Here is a 20,256-nt window from a genome sequence, read left to right as displayed (position 1 = left end):
AGAAAGAAACTCAAGAAAACGGATTAAAACAGTGGTTGCAACAATGAGCTCAGACGTAGCAATGATTGTGAAAATGGTGCAGGGCCAGGCAGTGTATTGTTCTGTTGTACATAGGTTCATTACAAATCAGAAATGACTGGATGGCACCTAACAACAACAACAACTAACTGATTGGTGATGGAGGTGAGGGTGAGGAATGAGTCAAGAATAATGTTCAGATTTCTGGTATAGGAAACTGGTGGTGCACTTCATGGAGTTGGAGCCTAAATGAAAATTATTTTTGGGAAGAGGTATAGTTATTACATTCTGTTTTGTATGTGTACAGTTGCAAGCATGTGGAAATACACACACATATATATGTGTGTGTGTATATGCATATACATAGAGAGAGAGTGAGTGAGAGAGTCCAGGTGGTGCTCTGGATATGTACTCGGCTGCTAACTGAAAGGTTGGTGGTTCAATCCTGCCTTCATTTCCTTGGAAGAAGGGCTGGGCATCCCTTCTATGTTTGTTTACCAACCTCACCCTCTCCCCATCATGAGGTATTTTCATAAACACACAATGCTAATTTTTTTTACAACATGTAAAAATTAATTGGCATAGTGACCCTTATGAAAAATACCTCATGGGGGCAAGGCATAGCTGACAAACAAACTTAGAAAGCACAAGTTATTTGTGTAGGAAAATGGCACTCCGTACAGTTTTGTTGTGTCACGTTGTTCTTTCTGTAGAGATGATTTGGACTTGTTGTGACCCCAAGTGACAGAGTAAAACTGCTCCATAGGGTTTTCTAGGCTGTAATCTTTATGCGAGTAGATTACCAAGCCTTTCTCCAACCTAGCTCCTGGGTGCATTCGAACCAGTAATGTTTCAGTTAGCAGCTTAGTGCTTAACCAATCCACCACTAGGGCTCCTTCCCATAAAGGTCATATCCTGGAAGACCCTATGGAACAGTTTTACTCTGTCAGGTAGAATCATTATGAGCTGAAATCAACTCAGTGGCACACAACAACTACATATGTGTACGCATGTGTGAAGTATGTACATACATATGTATAATAGTCGAAGATTTTCCAGGTTGGCATGGATCTATAGAAGTGGAAATTACAATCATATAGGGACTATCTTTAGCCTTAAGCTATGAAGAAAATTCACTTATTCAGCAAATTTTTATTGATTGCCAATTTTTTTTTTTTTTTTTATTGTGCTTTAAGTGAAAGTTTACAAATCAGGTCAGTCTTTCACAGAAAAACGTATATACACCTTGCTACATACCCCCAATTGCTCTCCGCCTAATGAGACAGCCTGTTCCCTCCCTCCACTCTCTCTTTTCTTGTCCATTTTGCCAGCTTCTAACCCCCTCTACCCTCTCATCTCCCCTCCAGGGAAGAGATGCCAACATAGTCTCGAATGTCCACCTGATCCAAGAAGCTCACTCCTCATCAGCATCCCTCTCCAAACCATTGTCCAGTCCAATCCATGTCTGAAGAGTTGGCTTTGGAAATGGTTCCTGTCCTGGGACAACAGAAGGTCTGGGGGCCATGACCACTGAGGTCTTTCTAGTCTCAGTCAGACCATTAACTCTGGTCTTTTTACGAGAATTTGGGGTCTGCTTCCTCTCCTGCTCGCTCAGGGATTCTCAGCTGTGTTCCCTGTCAGGGCAGTCATCGGTTGTAGCCAGGCACTATCTAGCTCTTTTGGTCTCAGGCTGATGTAGTCTCTGGTTTATGTGGCCTTTTCTGTCTCTTGGGCTCATAATTACCTTGTGTCTTTGGTGTTCTTCATTCTCCTTTGGTCTAGGTAGGTTGAGACCAATGGATGCATCTTAGATGGCTGCTTGCTAACGTTAAAGACCCCAGACGCCACTCTCCAAAGTGGAATGCAGAATGTTTTCTTAATAGATTTTATTATGCCAATTGACTTAGATGTCCCCTGAAACCATGGTCCCCAGACCCCTGCCCCTGCTACGCTGGCCTTCAAAGCATTCAGTTTATTCCAGAAACTTCTTTGCTTTGGGTTTTGTCCAGTTGTGCTGACCTCGCCTGTATTGTGTGTTGTCTTTCCCATCACCTGAAATAGTTCTTATCTACTATCTAATTAGTGAATACTCCTCTCCCACCCTCCCTAACCCTCCCATAACCATCAAAGAATATTTTCTTCTCTGTTTAAAGCATTTCTTGAGTTCTTATAATAGTGGTCTTATACAATATTTGTCCTTTTGCAACTGACTAATTTCACTCAACATAATGCCTTCCAGCTTCCTCCAGGTTATGAAATGTTTCACAGATTCCTCACTGTTCTTTATCGATGCGTAGTATTCCGTTGTGTGAATAATGTGATGGTCTTTGATCAAGATGTTGGCTACACCATAATAGGAAAACAGAGTATATTGGGTATGGCTTTTGCTTTTATGGTTCTACCATTCCATCTAGGATAGAGTAAGAGAAAAACACAGGGTGCAGAATTATGGTAATGCCAACATTTCAATATAATCGGGAAAAACACAGCATGTGTTCTTTTTACTTTGTTTATTTTTTGCTTTCTGTATGAATTATAATTACCTAAGGGCTGTGAGTTATCAAAAATGACTAAAGTCTTATCATTCCTTTAGTTTGAAATTTCAGAGATCATGTTAATTCACTACCTTTTACTTTTTTGTTGCTCCTTCATTCATTCATATCCTCCCTACCCCCCAAGCATTATTGGGTGCCTCCAAGGTTCATTTCAGGCATTTCTAGGTGTTGAGGATACAGCTGACTAAGACACATTCTCTGCAGTAAGGAAACGTGTAATTCTTACTCCATTAAAATAACTTAATTAGCTCCTTTTTTTTTCTTTTCTATTATAGGGAATTTTGGCCGTAGGAAAAAAAAGTGGTTACATAACAAGCAGTGTTGAAATGAATGCAATAATGACAATGAAATAGAAAATTTGTGAAGGGGAAGGAGAGGCCCGAGATGGTCATTTTTGCTATTCAGCTTTATCCCTGCTCTCCCTCACTGCCCTTGAAGTGAGACATAATTAAATGACTTGATTTGGCTAACCAAATGGGAGCCTTTCAATGCTAATCCACAATTTGACATGTTCTCTTCCTGTGTCAGCAATGTTCCAGATACTGGGAGCTCCATTACCTTGGACTCCTGGGTGAAGAAATATGATGAAGATATCCTAGCTTATTCACAGTGAATATGTAGTGTAAGAAAAAAGCTTTGGTTGTTTTAAACTACTATGACTGTGATATTTGTGTTACAGCATATGTTAGTCTACCATGATGAATGTTGTTATTAGTTGCCATTGAGGTAGCTCTGATGCATGGTGACCTTATGTATAACAGAAAGAAATTGCCCATTCTTGCACTGTCTTCACGATCATTGGTGTGTTTGTCTCCATTGTTGTGACCGTTGTTCAATTCATCTCATGGACGGTTTCTCTTACCTTTGCTGGTCCTCAAGTTTACCAACCATAATGCCTTTTCCCAATGAATGGTCCCCACCTGATGACATGCCCAAAGTAAGCAAGTCTAATCTCAGACAATATTCTGTGACCCATAGCGTTTTCATTGGCTGATTTTCAGAAGTAGATTGCCAGGTCTTTTTTCCTAGTCTTAGTCTGGAAGGTCCACTGAAACTTGTCTACCACAGGTGACCCTGCTGGTGTTTGAAATGCCAGTGCCATTGCTCCAGCATCATGGCAACACTCAAGCCACCACATTACCACAAATTAACAGATGGGTGATGGATCTTGATAGGTACAGAGGGTAAATTATAAACAAAAACAACAAAAGACAGCTTCTAAATGGATTTTTATTTTACAGTTTTGGTTAGCAATACCTCCATTACGATCTAGGAGAAGGGGTGCAAGAATAAGGTAAACAGGTGCAGGAGGGAGGAAATCTTGTTTGTTCTACCCTATCACACTGAAGATTGACCTTAGAGATGTGCTGTGTCCATAGCTAGAATGTATCCAGCTAAGGTATTTGGGCAACATTCCAATTTTCTTGTGTTGCATGCCACATAATGGAAACTTGAAGAACTCCTAGATGAAATGTTCACTCAGTCATTTGACTGGTGTTCTCCAGATGCTAAACTTTATTGAAGAAATAGGTCAGTTTTCTGCTGATTAATTATTTGAAGCTTTGTAGAAGATACCAGTTGATGAAAAGACTACCTTTCTACCTATAATATTTTATTTAAAGGGTACATCATGTCCTGGCAAACAAAAGTTGTTATACTCATTTTACTTCAAAAATTTGACAGTAAAATGCCAAAATGTTTGATATTCTTCTGTAAAGTCTTGTCAATTCCAAGTTTGTTTGACTCCTGGGACAAACTAACAGTCAAGAGTCTCTTGAAAACTAGGTAATAGCAGAGAAAGCTAAGTGTTTATTTCATCAGACAACTTTTTGATGCGTATAATGGTTTCCAGCTTCAACCTCCAAGACAATCCACCTCAACTTGCTTGGCGGTTTAAATATTACCTTTGTATAGGTAATTAAAAAAAGATTCTTAATAGTGGGTGATGGCAGGAGATGATTAAAAAGGGGCAGCAAGTACAGAAACAATAAAACTATACTCATTAACTTTAAATCAAGGCAAGGTATATCTACTCATTGATGTTCCATTTTTTCATTCTGCCTTGTGGATGACAGCAAATCTTTATTGAAATGAAGACAGCAGGAGAGAGAATAAGAAGCCTGGATCATCCATTAGAGTAGTAGATAAGATGTTCAAAGTATTACTTTACAGTATGTTGTAATATTTTAGGCCAGTGGTTCTCCACTAAGAATGATTTTGCCCCCAGGGGACATTTAGCAATATCTGAAGACATTTGTGGTTGTCCCTACTGGCATTTAATGTGTGGTTTAAAATGACTATAGTGCTGAGATTGAGGAACTTTGTTCTAAACCAAGCACTTTATTTTATAGAGAATATATCTAAGGCTCATTCATCCTTACCAAAATATTTACCAAATGCCCACTACTGGGCAAGCATTTGTGCAGAGTGTATGGATAATAAAAATGAACCAGAATGATCACAATACTGCCATTGAGTGTCTTGGGATAGAGAAGAAAGAAAAAGATGTTTTTATGTAACATCATGTCTATTCCAACTTATAGCAACCGTATATGCAACAGAGCAAAACACTGGTTCTTCTCCATCCTCACAATCCTCATAATCTTTGTTATGCTTGAACCCATTGTTGGAGCCACTGCGTCAATCCATCTGATTGAGAGTCTTCTTCTTTTTCGATGACCAATGACTTTGTCAGGCATGATGTCCTTCTCCATGGACTGGTCCCTGCTGATAATAGGTTCAAAGTACATGAGCCAAAGTCTTGACATCCTTGCTTCTGAGGAGCATTCTAGCTGTACTTCTTACAAGACAGATATGTTTGTTCTTCTGGCAGTCCGTGGCATATTCAGTATTCTTTGCCAATACCATAACACAAAGACGTCAGTTCTTCTTCAGTCTTCCTTATTTGTTGTCCGGTTTTCTCATGCTTATAAGGTGACTGAAAACACCATGGGTTGGATCAGGCACACCTTAGTCCTGAAAGTGATATCTTTGCTTTTTAACACTTTAGAAAGTTCTTTTGGAGCAGAGTTGCCCAATGCAATGTGACTTTTGATTTCTTGACTGCTGCTTCCATAGGCATTGATTGTGGATCCATGTAAAATGAAATCCCTGACAACTTAAATATTTACTCAATTTATCATGATGTTCCTTACTGGTCTAGTTATGAGGGTTTTTGTTTTCTTTATGTTGAGGTGTAATCCATAGTGAAGGATGTAGTCTTTGATCTTCATCAGTAAGTGCTTCAAGACCTCTTCACTTTCAACAAGCGAGGTTGTGTCATCTGCACATCCTAGGCTGTTAAAGAGTATTCCTCCAATCCTGATGTTTATGCATTCCATTTCATTTTTGATGATTTCCAATTTTCCTAGATTCATACTTCATACATTTCATGTTCATATTAGTGGATAATGTTCCGCTGCTATTCATAAGGTTTTCACTGGCTAGTGCTTTTCAGAAATACACTGCTCGGTCCTTCTTTCTAGTCTGTCTTAGTCTGAAAACTCAGTTGAAACCTGTCCTTTGTGGGTGACCCTGCTGGTATCTGAATACCGGTGGCATAGCTTCCAGCATCACAGCAACACACAAGCACCCACAGTACAACAAACTGACAGACACTTACTATGAAGATCAAAGACCACAGCCTTCAGTATGGATTGCACCTCAACATAAAGAAAACAAAAATCCTCACAACTGGACCAATGAGCAATATCATGATAAAAGGAGAAAAGATTAAAGTTGTCAAGGATTGCATTTTACTTTGATCCACAATGAACAGCCATGGAAGCAGCACTTAAGAAATCAAAAGATGCATTGCATTGGGTAAATCTGCTGCAAAGGACCTCTTGAAAGTGTTGAAGAGCAAAGATGTCACCTTGAAGACTAAGGTGCACCTGACCCAAGCCACGGTATTTTCAATCGCATCATATGTATGTGAAAGCTGGACAATGAATAAGGAATACCGAAGAAGAATTGACTCCTCTGAATTGTGGTGTTGGCAAAGAGTATTGAATATACCATGGACTGCCAAAAGAATGAACAAATCTGTCTTAGAAGAAGTACAACCAGAATGCTCCTTAGAGGCAAGGATGGTGAGACTGCGTCTTACATACTTTGTTGTCAGGAGGGATCAGTCCCTGGAGAAGGACATCATGCTTGGCAGAGTACAGGGTCAGCGGAAAAGAGGAAGACCCTCAACGAGGTGGATGGACACAGTGGCTGCAACAATGAGCTCAAGCATAACAACGATTGTAAGGATGGCTCAGGACCAGGCAGTGTTTCGTTCTGTTGTGCACAGGGTCCCTATGAGTCAGAACGGACTCGGCGACACCTAGCAACAACAACAATTATTAATGGATGTTTGTAGCTGTTTCTTCTCATTTTGAATCCTGCCACATCAGCAGATGAAGGTCATAAAAGCTTGACTCCATTCACATCATTAAGATTGACTCTACTTTCAGGAGACAGCTCTTCCCCAGTCGTACTTTGAGGCCTTCCTACCTGAAGGACTCATCTTCCTGCACTATATCAGACAGTGTTCCCCTACTATTCATAAAGTTTTCACTGGCTAATTTTTTTTCAGAAGTAGACTTCCAGGTCCTTCTTCCTAGTTTGCCTTAGTCTGGAAGCTCTGCTGAAACATATCTACTATGGTTCACCCGCTGGTGTTTGAAATACCAATGGCATAGCTTCCAGCATCATAGCAATATGGAAGCCACTACAGTATGACAAACTGACAGATATGTGGGGTCATGCTGATACCCGTGGAAATCTTTTCAGTAGAAACATGAAGTAAAAAATACCTAGAATTTGTGAAAACTGGGATTTTCCTATGTTCATGTTTATATGTTAATATTATTCCACAGGGCCTAAAACCTATTGATGTAATAAATATTAACTGAGAAAACAAATGGAAGAAACCCATCATCATCCGTTAAAGAAATGAAATAAAAAGTGTAATTATTCAATATTTAATAAGCAATAATAGGTTTCAAGCACTCTTCTAAATGTTGGACTTATTAAAGTTAATAAAAGAGGCCAACATTCCTTCTCTCATGGAACTTATGTTCTAGTGAGAGGAGACATACAAACCAAATAACAACGTAAAATATATATTATTTAAAGCACTTCAACAAGGGAATAAGAGCTTCGGAGGAAGCAAAAGAGGTCAATTGTTCAAGAGATTAATTTTTAACTCAAAACTTCCAGTAAAAATTATCCAGAATTTCCATGAAAAATCTCAAAGGAATTTTTATATTTAGTGAAATGTTTAAGCTTAAGATAGAAAAAAATATATTTATATATTAGGTGGAATGATGAGTTCTGGGATGAAAGAAGTGTTAAAATGGTAAACAGCATGGTCAAGGAGTAACTCAATGAGAAGGCAACATCTCAGAAATGGCCTAAAAAAGCATAACTAGTGAGTCATATCCTCCAAATATCTGGGGGAAGGATACCAGCAGAGGGGACAATGGATGGTATTGTTAGAAAGGTGATTGTCCACTGTGTTGGAGAAAAAAAAAGCAAACAAGTAACCAATGTGATTGGAGTCGAATGAGCAAAAAAGGCAGAGGAACTGGGGAGTTGGAGGCTGAGGTGAGATCATCACAGCTCCTTGTGAAGACTTTGTCTTTCGCTAAAACTTAGATGGGGAGCCTTTGGCAATTTTCCATGGTGAAGTGATTGGTCTGGATCATACTATAGCAGAATCACACTGACTGCTGGGTTGAGAACAACCTGGAACAGTGGAGATGAGGGAGATATAGGAGAGAGCCAGAGGGCAGAAAGAAGACCAGTTGGGCAGCCACCTCCAAAATTCCAGTGTCTGATAATGGTGATTTCGACTGAAGTGGTAGCAGGGAAGATAATGAGAAAGGTTCAGATTCTGGAGGTAGAACCAGGAGAATTTGTGAGTGGATGGAATGTGAAGTATGAGAGAAGGAGAGGATCACAACTGACTTGCAGGGATTTGTCCTGAGTCACCAGAGGATTAGAGTTGCCATTTACTGAGAGTGAAGACAATGAAAAGAGCAGGTTGGAATGTGAGGGGAATGTCAGGAGCTCAAATTCAAAAAGTCACTGGTCTTAAGTTATTTACCTAAAAGACAGAAGCAGGATTTGAAAATCATCTGAAAAATATTGGGCACTCAGGCATGTATCTAAAGCTTGCATGCTTCATAATTCTTTCTTTAGCTTTTACTTATCTGTTCCCTAAGTATCTCATTTGAATTCTTTTCAGAGTACACCAATTTGCAAAGATTATATATATTTCATAAATGATTTTATCTTCTGTTGTTGTTGAGCATACACACAGCAGAACATATAACAATTCAACAATTTCAGCGTGAAAAAAAAAATCAGTGATATTGATTACATTCTTAAAGTTGTGCAACTCTTCTCACTCTTTTTCCACTAAATTGTTCCTCTCCCATTAGTGTAAACTCTCTGCTGCTTAAGTTTCCTATGTACTAGTTGGAGTTGCTGTTATCAGTTTGATCTCATATTTTTTGTTATTGTTAAGTGTAGTTGAGTCAGTTTCGACTCACAGCGACCCTAGGTACAACGGAACAAAACACTACCCAGTCCTGCGCCAGCTTCACAATCATTGTTATGCTCGAGCCCACTGTTGCAGGCACTGTGTCAATCCATCTCATTGAGGGTCTTCCTCTTTTTCACCGACCCTCTGCTTTACCAAGCATGATGTTTTTCTCCAGGGTCCCTCTTTATAACATGTCCAAAGTACGGGAGATATAGTCTCACCATCTTTGCTTCTAAAGAGCATTTTGGCTGTAGCTCTTCCAAGAAAGATTTGTTCATTCTTCTGGCAGTCCATGATATATTCAATATTATTTGTCAACAACAGATTTTAAAGGCTTAAACTCTGATCTCATACAGATAGTTCTTTAAAAGAGCACAATGTTCAAGACATATTCTTTGCTAATTAAGCTAAACCAGTGTTATTTTAAAGAAGACTACAAAGGACATTTTTGGTTTAAAGTTTAAGGTTTAAAGATTATCTCAAGGCAATAGTTACAAGGATTGAATTGGCTAATGTTGTGTGGTAGATAATTACAACAACAACAACAAACAAAAGAGCAGCTGCTGAGGCTACTTTCGTACAACCAAACACATCATGGGGTTTAGTTTCTTGGTCTGGAGGTCTAGAGTCACTGTTTCATGGGGCATTTCAGATAATTGGCCTAATATTCTGCTTAGTGCCTCTGTTCTCCCTTCTAGTTTGTTTCTTAACCCCTGGGGTCTTAAGGCTTTCAAGCGGCCACTCATGGTACAACAATTGGAATCAATTTGCATATATTATATATTTGATTGTACCTTCCTGCTTGTCTCAAGCTTGAGTTCTCGTGCTGGTTTCATACAATACAATAACATGACCACTTCAATTTCAGTCACACAGCAAGGTTGTAAATTCTGTTAAACCATGACAAAATGCTTCAGGGAACCTGACAACTCTGGTTCATTAAGAGTAGCCCCGTTGTTCACCAATTTTACAGTAAACTATTCTGACAGCTGGATTACTGTATTTTAGTGAAGGCACAAAGAATGAAAAACCTCTCAGCCTCACTATCTGGAAAATCTCTAATTGCAAAGTTAATTATTTTTAGAGCTTAGAAATGTCTGTCAACTAAAATGAGCACATTATTATGCAAATAAGAAATGATATAAATTGAATACAAACAATTACAAGGCCATAAACCACTTTGAAAAGAGATAACAAAACAAGTGGTTTTTACTTTGCATCCCCACCTTTGGAGGTTATGTATGTGGCTGCTTTTTGTCTTGTCTTTGTTTTGGTTTTTAGCTTGCATTTTGTCAGAGCTACATGGATGCTCAAAGAAGACTCCAGTTTAAGAAGAAATTTTCAAATCCTTCAAATTTTTCTTCATCTGGAGGACAAATAATATTAGTATCTGTCTTATAAGTGGAAACCCTGGTGGTATAGTGGTTAAGAGCTACGGCTGCTAACCAAAAGGCCAACAGTTCAAATCCACCAGATGCTCCTTGAAAACCATATAGAGTCAGTTCTACTCTGTCCTGTAGGGTTGCTATGAGTTGGAATCGACTCAACAGCGGTGGGTTTTTTTAGTGGGTGGGTCTTGTAACCTGCTTTATTTTGCTTATTGTTCTTTGTGTTTTAAGATGATGCTTAGGGTTGTTTGGTTTGTGCACAAATTGCATGGCCTGAAGAATTAGGCCATTCTTAGCATCTGCAGACCCTTTTGCTGAGTCTGCTGAAGGCTAGATTTTTTCTTTTTTTATCTTATCTTCCATTCAATGCTAAAGGATGTGATTGTTTCCACTTCCCAATTCACCATTTCAGAATGGACATGGGTGGAGGTGGGAGAGGAATTAACTTCCGATACAGAACTCTCAAATTTTAAAGGTTGTAAATTGTCCTCCACAGACCATGGGATTAAAGTATACTCTCTTGCATGCTTTGCAGAATTATTGATTTACTTTCTTCTATTTCTTGATGTCATGTTTCACAAGTATAAAGTTGACTTGTTCATTAGAAACTTTAATCATATTAGAACTTCATGAAGATATAAGAAAAGATGAAATTTCCTAATGGCTTAATATGTGAAAATATGCTTCGCAAACCACCCCCAAGAATGCACATCACATACCACAGCAGCATTTAAGAGCATCTTAGAAACCACAGCAGAGCGCCTTGATACTTCAGATAGATATAGAATCTTCTTCTGGGTGTCTGGCACTGCTAACCTCTTACAGGGAACCCAGTGCACACCCCTTCATAAGGATGCACAAATTTGGAGGAATTTGCAAGCCATGTGAAAGTTTTGAAAGGTGAACCTACCTTAATGCTGAGGCAGGAGGACTTGAAATCTCTTCATTTTATTTTTCTTCCACTCTCATTTATGGAAGATATTTGTGGGCTCTGTCATTACAGGCCAGTACATTTGATTATTTCTTTATTGTAGTAAGTGTGTTGGTAATGAAACATTGGCCATTTCTGTAGTCTTCACATGTATAATTCAGTGACATTAATTATGTTCATCATGTTTTTCAGCCATCATCATTAACTGATCCCAAATTTTTCTGTTACTCTCAACAGAAACTCAGTGTTCTCTAAGTATTGTGTCTTCCTTCCCACTCACCATCAGTAACTAACCACTAAAAAACTTCGATTTCTATACATTTGCCCATTTTAGCTATTTCATATAAATGGGATCGTACAATATTTTTTTTCCTTTTGTGACTGCCTTATTTCACTTAGCATAATGGTTTTAAGTTTTATTCCTATTGTAGCAGGTGTCAGGACTTCTTTTCTCTTTATGGCTGAGTAATATTCCATTGTATGTATGGACTGCATTTTGTTTATCCATTCATCTGTTGATGGACATTTAGGCTGTTTCCATCTTTTGACTGCTATAAATTGTGCTGCAACAAACCTTGGTTTAAAAGTATCAGTGTACATTCCTGCTTTTAATTCTTTTGGGTATATGTAGGAGTAGAATTGCTGAATCATATGGTCTTTCTATGTTTAACTTTTGAGGAACTGCCAAGCTGTTTTCCACAGAAGTTATACCATTTTACAGTCATTGTTCAGTATCGCATTGGAGCTATCAGCCCACCTTTTCAGCCCCTCTCACTGACACATCATCATATTAGTAGCAGTATCTATTACATCCTGTATACTCTGAGGAATCAGTAGTATCTCTTATATCCTGTATACTCTGAGGAATCAGAGAGAGGGAGAAGGAAAGAGAGAGACATAATGTGGTTGGAAAGTTTCTGTGGAAAAAGGAATAATGAATGAGATGGGAAGAAACGGAGAATTTTCATGCAGTCTTTGCAGTTCAGTACCTAAGCCATGCTCTGGCAAAAAAGAAAAAAAAAAAAGGGGGGGGATGGGTTCATAAATTTTTCTTGATGAAACTAAGCCCTTACTGGTATTCCGTATATAATTCGGTGTACTAGTGGGCCCAACAACCAAAAAACAAAAAATAAACCTGTTGCCATCAAGTCTATTCCAACTCATAGCAATCCCATAGGGCAGAGTAGAACCGCCCCATAGAGCTTCCAAGGAGCCACTGTTGGATTCAAGCTGCCCACCTTTTTGTTAGCAGCCAAGCTCTCAACCTCTGTGCCACCAGAGCTCCAACAGCGTGGCAGCAAAACAGCAAGTAGCAATGAGTGGAAATAACTCTCCTTAGGTAGACTGGCCTATACATTTGAGCATGGAGGAGCACCAGATGACCTCTTGCTTCGTTAGTTTTTATAATCACAGTACAGGGGCCTGTGGATTAAATCCAACTCTCACCCTAAAACTGAAGAGAATATCATGAAATGCATCCTAGCTAACAACGTGAAAATGAAGCCAAGGTCGTGAAACAAATGTGACAATATCTAACACAATCAAATCGAAGAAAAGAAAAATCAGCGATAACAGTAAAGTATGAAAGGTCTGTATAGGACTGTTTGTTACGAGGCTTCTTTAGGCTGTTAAAGCTAATTGACATCCTTAATATCTGGTCATCACTACCAGGTACTGATTATACAATTTTCTAATATAAAGGTGAAAAGAGATGAACGCTGGCAGAGGGAGAGAGAAGGTTCAGACACAATCTTCAAAGACATACAACTTTGATCACTAGATTGTTATAGTAGACGCTAACGTACAGCAAAATAAAAATACTGCTTCCTCCATATATGGAAACCTGGAAATAATCTGAGCTCACAATTCAAACGTATTTAACATTCTTGTATAATTAGGTCAAAATTTACTGTTGTTGTTGTTAGGTGCCATCGAGTTGAATTGGTTCTGACTCATAGTGACCTTTTATGTACAGCAGCGTGAAACGCTGCCTGGTCCTGCACCATCTTCACAGTTATTGTTATTTTAAATCATTTTTATTCACTGATACGTTAAAATTTTACCAAGGATGGCTTAAGGAAACCATTTTCAAATCTGAAACTTATTCCTGTTCTTCTCTGAGTACAAACATTTTACAGTAACTTTCCTTAGAATTCCAATCCAGTCATGTCACAAAACCATTTATATCTGAGCAATCAGTCCAGCCCCCTTACAGAGAAACCAGATGTTGAACAAAAATTCATTTTGATCTTTGAATCCAACAACAGCTAATACACAAAGTACCTGGTGATCGTCATGATGTTTATAACATTCATGTTTACTATGTGATGAAACTAGACTATAAGTCAGTGTTAACATCACAAAATTGTCTCTATATTTACTTGAACTTCAACTTAAAATGGCAGTGCTACATATAGAAAGTCTGTGGTTCCTAATTTCAATTTGTGACATATTTAACTTGCTGTTGTTAGGTATCTTGAGTCAAATTTCTACTGATAGTGGCCTCTCGTGACTGAGTAGAGCTGCCCCTTAGGTTTTCTGGGCTGTAATCTGTTTGATCTGCTTTACAGAAGCAGATCCCCAGGTCTTCCTCCTGCAGAACCACTGGGTGAGTTTGAACCCCCAACCTTTGAGTTAGCAGCCAGGTGCATTTTAATCATTGAGCCATCAGAGCTCATTATATTTTACCTAGCCAGTCAAATTAAAGTTTCAGAACCCACATCGAAAATTAGGTATAAATAACTTACAATAAATTATGCTTAATGTTTTAAAAATTTGGATTTTTACTATTATTATTTTAATTAAAGAGAAGTGATGATTTATATTTTATTTGATGGAACAAACATTTCAATTTTGGAAATAACCTGCTTGGAAAGAAACACACTATGTGCTCACAAATGTAAAGCATCTTTTTAATAAAGGCCCCATTCACGATTCCAGGCTAGAGAACAAGATTGTCACAGAGCCGGCCTCTGGGGAATTGCTGGCTATGCGAGGAGGATTTACGGCAATTACTCAGGCTGTGGTTTAGATTAAGCCACTTGCAGCTTTGATTCACAAGCATTTATGAACATTCTCATTCAGGTTTACTTAAAAGAGTCCCTTAAACTTCAGACCGGTGTGTTGGATAATCACAGCACCTCATTTATTTTAAATGCTGCATAAAGTAATCTCTAATATAACCTTTACCAGATAGCACAAATGAAAAATAAAATAATATTGCTACGGAAGTTTAGTGAACACTTGATCTTACGTCTTTTAAGTGAACTTGGGTTTAGTAGGAATCATGGCACGTGTTGGAAACCCTGGTGATATAGTGGTTAAGAGCTAAGGCTGCTAACCAAAAGGTCAGCAGTTTGAATCTACCAGGTGCTCCTTGCAAACTCTATGGGGCAGTTCTACTCTGTCCTATAGGGTTGCTATGAGTTGGAATTGACTCAGTGGCAATAGGTATGGTATATATTAAAATGTTTCAGGTTTAAATGTTCCTATTAGCAGCTATCTCATGGTCAAATAATGTTGTTCCAATTGTTGTAACAGAATTCTTCTCTGACTTTGGTCCCTTTACCTTTTTTTTTTTCTTCTTTTCCCCAGACACTTCTGGGAGTTCATTAAGGATTGTTTCCCTTAAACACTGATGTCAGACACCATGTCCTTTTGATATTTTTCTCCTCTCCTGTTTTAGTAACTGGAAGTTTGTGAGAAGCCTTTGGTGCAACGTGCACAACAATTGAGCCAAACAAAGCCTTACCTCTGAACTTTCTGTCCTTGAAATAAGGCCAAGAACGCCAAGAGCATCACCTGAATGTGCACGTGAAACCTCCACCAGACAAAGCCATTTGCCACTGAAGTCAAGAGAATAGTGACTACAGTTCTTGTGGTGCAGCCTGTAGTGTATATCCCAAAGGAGAATCAACATACACTCCCTGGACCTCACAAAAATGCTATACATCTTTTGGTTTTTAGGCTCTGACATGAGTGAATGGAGGCTGGATTGAAGAGAGACAGGGATAGATATTATACTCTGTTCTTGACAGCTTATGTGCCTAGGCCTGGTGTATGACCTGCTTTGGCCAGCAGAATATGAGTGGCCAAGCGTAGCAATGACATGGTGTAAGGAATAGAATCGTATCTCTTTAAAATACGTGAATTCCCAGCCCTTGTACCTGATTCTGTTTGGAATTAGGCTTTTTCTTTTTTATGTTAACAAGGTGATACCGGTATGACCTAATCACTGAAGCTAATCACTTCTGAGTTATAAGAAGATCAGAATGGATACAAAAACATATACATTAGGGAAGACAGATGCCATGTGAGGATTGTCTACAAGCCAAGGAACCCCAGTGAACCAAGGACCACTTGGAGCTATCAACAAGGAAAGAATCTTCATGGCTGAGAATCTTTGTCTGAAGAGTGGGTTTCGAGAATGGTTTAAGCCTGGGGACTAAAGATTGGGGGTTCCTCCAGTTTCTGTCAGACCATTAAGTCTGGTCTTTTCATGTGAATTTGAGTTCTGTTCTACATTTTTCTTCTGCTCTGTCCATGACTCTCTCTTGTGTTCCCTGTCACGGCAGTCCTTGGTGGTAGCTGGGCACCATTTAGTTCTTCTGGTCTCAGGTCGATGGAGTCTCTGGTTCTTTTGATCCTTTAGTCCTTTGGGCTAGTATTTTCCTTGTGTCTTTAGTTTTCTTCATTCTCCTTTGCTTCGAGCAAGGTAGGACCAATTGACGTATCTTAGATGGCCACTCACAACCTTTTAAAACCCCAGAAACCACACTCCAAAGTGGGATGTAGAATATTTTCTTAATATACTGTTATGCCAATTGACTTAGGTGTCCCCTGAAACTATGGTCCCTAGGCCCCACCTCCAGCTACTGTGTCCCTCAAATTGTATGTGTCCAGGAAAATTCTTTGCTTTTGCCTTGGTCCAGGTGTGCTGACTTCCCCTGTATTATGTGTTATCCTTCCCTTCACTGAAGAATAAAGAATCTTGACTTTCTTTTAAGTGTGATTGAAAGCCATTGAAGAGTTTTAAGTAGAAGAGTGGTGTAATTTAATCCATATTGTTTAAAATTCTGGTAGTTGTGAAAAATAAATTGTACTGAGTCAAGAGGCAATGCAAAATGTACAGTATGAAGGCTGTGGCTATTCAAAGAGGGAATAAAGCAGGGTTGCTGTAGTAGGGTAATAATGGAAACAGAGAAAAGTGAGTTAAATTGGGATATAGTTGGGTAATATGTCAACAGAAATTGCATGGGAGACATGTAGTAAGTAATGGAAAGAGAGCACAGTGATTTTGTTTCCAGAACTCTTCCTTGAGATAACAAGGACTCCTAGCACTTACAGTCAGCCTTCCCTTTCTGCTTATAACCTCAGTAAGAATAAATACTTTTCAAAATCTCAGTGTATACGGTACCTGATAATTTTAAAGAAAATCGTGTCAATTCTAAGGCATATACCATGCATTGAATTATAGCACTGGTGGCACAACAGTTAAGCATTTGGCTGCTAACTAAAAGGTTGGCAGTTCAATCCTACCTAGCAGCTCTATGGAAGAAAGATCTGGCAATTCACTTTTGTAAAGATTACAGTCCTACTCTACATGGGGTTACTATATGTGGAAATCGACTAGACAGCACTTAATAACAACAGAATTATAGATAAAATATTTGTATTTCCTAAAATATGACCTACGATGTTTTCTTTATTTTGCCATGTTTCCTTTTTAGCTTACCTTTTTAAAAAACTTAAACAAATGTAAAGAACCTGTCTCCTTGAGTATTAAACCTATACTTGTACTTCCATTTCCTATATATGTATATATTTTTCCCCCATCCCTTCCTCCTTTCCCAAACTTATTTTTTCACATTTTCTTACTTCATCTTCTAGCCCGGCAGCACATCAACCTTTCTGCTCATTCCCCTCATTACCTCGTTTGTATCCTCCTCTCCTTCCACCTGCCACAAGGTTTGCCTTTTGTCCTTTACATCTTGTTTTCACATTCTCCCTAGATTGGCAAATACTTCCCTCAATTAAATACTCTGCTAACATAATAGGTTTTTGGTTTAGTACAATTTAGGAGAAGTAGGACAAGGAAGTTCACCTAATTATCTCTATTCTAGAGAAGATGGGAGTTTGCAGGTTTTCACAGAAGTCGTTTTGCTTCCTAATTTTGTGGTATGGCCCAGTCAATTTCTAGCATGATAAGGTATAGAGGAGTTGTTTAAGTGAGAGAAAGATTGGTAAGCTGAACAGTTCAAATTTCACATCCATTTTTCTTCTCTTTCTACGCCACCATGTATAGTAAATTTAAATGTAAACGACAAAGTAAAAATTTTTTTGTAACACCTATACTCTTTTTCCTCCAGTTATTTTCGTGACACTCTTTCTGTTTATTATTGTTATGTACTATCAGTATTACCAGACCTTGATTTTAGGGAAGGCAAAATGTTAGTTAAGAGGATCAGCTGTGAAAGCATTGCTTTAAACACATATATACACACACATCACTATATAAAATTCATTTTTTCCTTATATAAAAAAGTTGGGTAAAAAATATTCATTCAAGAAAATTTGATTCACTTCCTATTATGTGATAGGCACTGTGCTAGGTGCTGATGATTCAAGGGAGAATCAAACAAATATGGTCCTGTTTTATGGATCTTAAGTAGAGCGGAGGGTCTTTGAAAAAGCAAGCCTCCCATTTTGTTGGTTGTAGGTGGGAGGTATAAGGACATATTCACAATACTGACTCTCTCTCTGTGTGAGTTTCTAAATATACCCACCAGCCTAGAAGACTGAATGTGATGATTTTCTCCCAGCTCTGTCAAAGAGAAAAGGCAAGTCTTAATTTAATATCCAAGAAGGTCCCTGATACTCATCATCCTTTGAAGTCTGGCTGTCAGAGCACTTTCCACGATGAAGTTCTTTAGCTTATCTATTGCCATCTGAAAAGGAAAGCTGTCACCTTGAAGACTAAGGTAAGCCTGACCTAAGCCATGATATTTTCAATCACCACATATGCATGTGAAAACTGGACAATGAATAAGGAAGACTGAAGAAGAACTGACACCTTTGGATTGTCGTGTTGGCAAAGAACATTGTATATACCATGGACTGCCAAAAGAACAAACAAATCTGTCTTGGAAGAAGTACAATCAGAATGCTCCTTGGAAGCAAGGATGGCAAGACTACATCTCACATACTTTGGACAGGTTATCAGGAGAGATCAATCCCTGGAGAAGGACATCATGCTTGGTAAAGTAGAGGGTCAATGAAAAAGAGGAAGACTCTCAATAAGATGGATTGACACAGTGGCTGCAACAATGGGCTCAAGTATAACAATGATTGTAAAAATGGTGTATGACTGGGCAGTGTTTGGTTCTGTTGCACATAGGGTCGCTATGAGTCAGAACTGTCTCGATGGCACCTAACAACAAGAAAAACATTGCCATCTGAACCAGATAAAATTTTCCTGAATATATAACGTCTTTATATGAGCAGTACTAAAATGGCACAGTAAAGGAAATAACCACTAGTGTAATTTCCTTATTTCCATACAAAATATTGTGATGTGATTCTACTCTACATATTTTTTTTTTTTTAATGGGATAGTTTTCTGTCCCCATAAACTTGGGAATCTTGGGAAAAGGCTGAAGTTACACGGTTAATTTGAATTTTCTTATCATTGACACCAATAATGACGCCATTGTTTCCAAAAGGGTAACAGCCAAAAGCTAGAAGAAAAAAAAAAAATTTTCCTAGTGTTCTTGCTGTGTAATTCCTTTTTTAAATGGAGGCTTCCCATTAACTTCAATTAAACATTTAATAAAGATTACAGCCAGAAAATATATTTTCCAATTGAAATTACTTCCCTCAAAGAAAACTGTGTGGGTGTATAACTGGGTGGGTTGGATTCTCAGTAGAGTTTTATCTGTCTCCTTCCTTTTCAGAGTAATTATTGACCTGTTAACACTCCAGGCAAAATCCTTTTGGTAATTTACATTTCCAGATCACTTTCCCCTTTGTCTGTGACTACAATAAATACAGGATTTATCCTTTGTTCAACATGTGCAAGAACAGATGTTCCTGTTACTAATTCTTTGATCATTTGGAGCATGAAAAAATGAGAGGCTAGGTCCTGCACAGATCAAGCCTGTCCCCTCAGACTCAGAGCCTTGCACATACCCTGGAGAGATGCAATTTGAGAATCTCTCTGTACCCATGGGGCTGAAAGGAGGGGTACAGATTCTTACTTTCTGATCCAGGTTCTTTTTCCATGTCTTTTAAGATTTTCCCAAATAATGCTGTTCTCATATTCTCTAGCTTCTGTCAATTCATTAAATGCTGATTTACTTTTTTATGGTAACATTTGTCTCAGATGAAAGTTACAGTAAAACTCATCATTAAACCTTATAATTTTTAGTGCTGCATATAATTTATGGTTCCATTTTTAAATCAAATACACCATAATAAATTGTCCTAAGACTTTGACGATACATCATGTAGTTAGTTTTCCCTTGCAACATCATTTATAATGTCAGGATAGGATTTTATGCTTGAAGAATATATTTTATTTAGAGCACAACAATGCATTCACGAACTTGGAGTAAATTTTCTCAAAGAAAGAGTATCTCGGAAGAATAGAAAGACATATCAGTTTACATCATGCACAATAGCATGGGGATAATTTTGGAAGTGTAACAGATATTTAAGGAAAAATTTCAAAACCATTTTTACTACTTAACTTGAATTGTATCATTAGTTGCTATGTGAGATAATATCATCACCATCAAAATCAAATCCATTGCTATCAAGTTAGCAGCT

This window comes from Loxodonta africana, chromosome 5 (genome assembly GCF_030014295.1).
Source record: "Loxodonta africana isolate mLoxAfr1 chromosome 5, mLoxAfr1.hap2, whole genome shotgun sequence".
Classification (NCBI taxonomy): Eukaryota; Metazoa; Chordata; class Mammalia; order Proboscidea; family Elephantidae; genus Loxodonta; species Loxodonta africana.
This window is presented reverse-complemented; position numbering follows the sequence as displayed.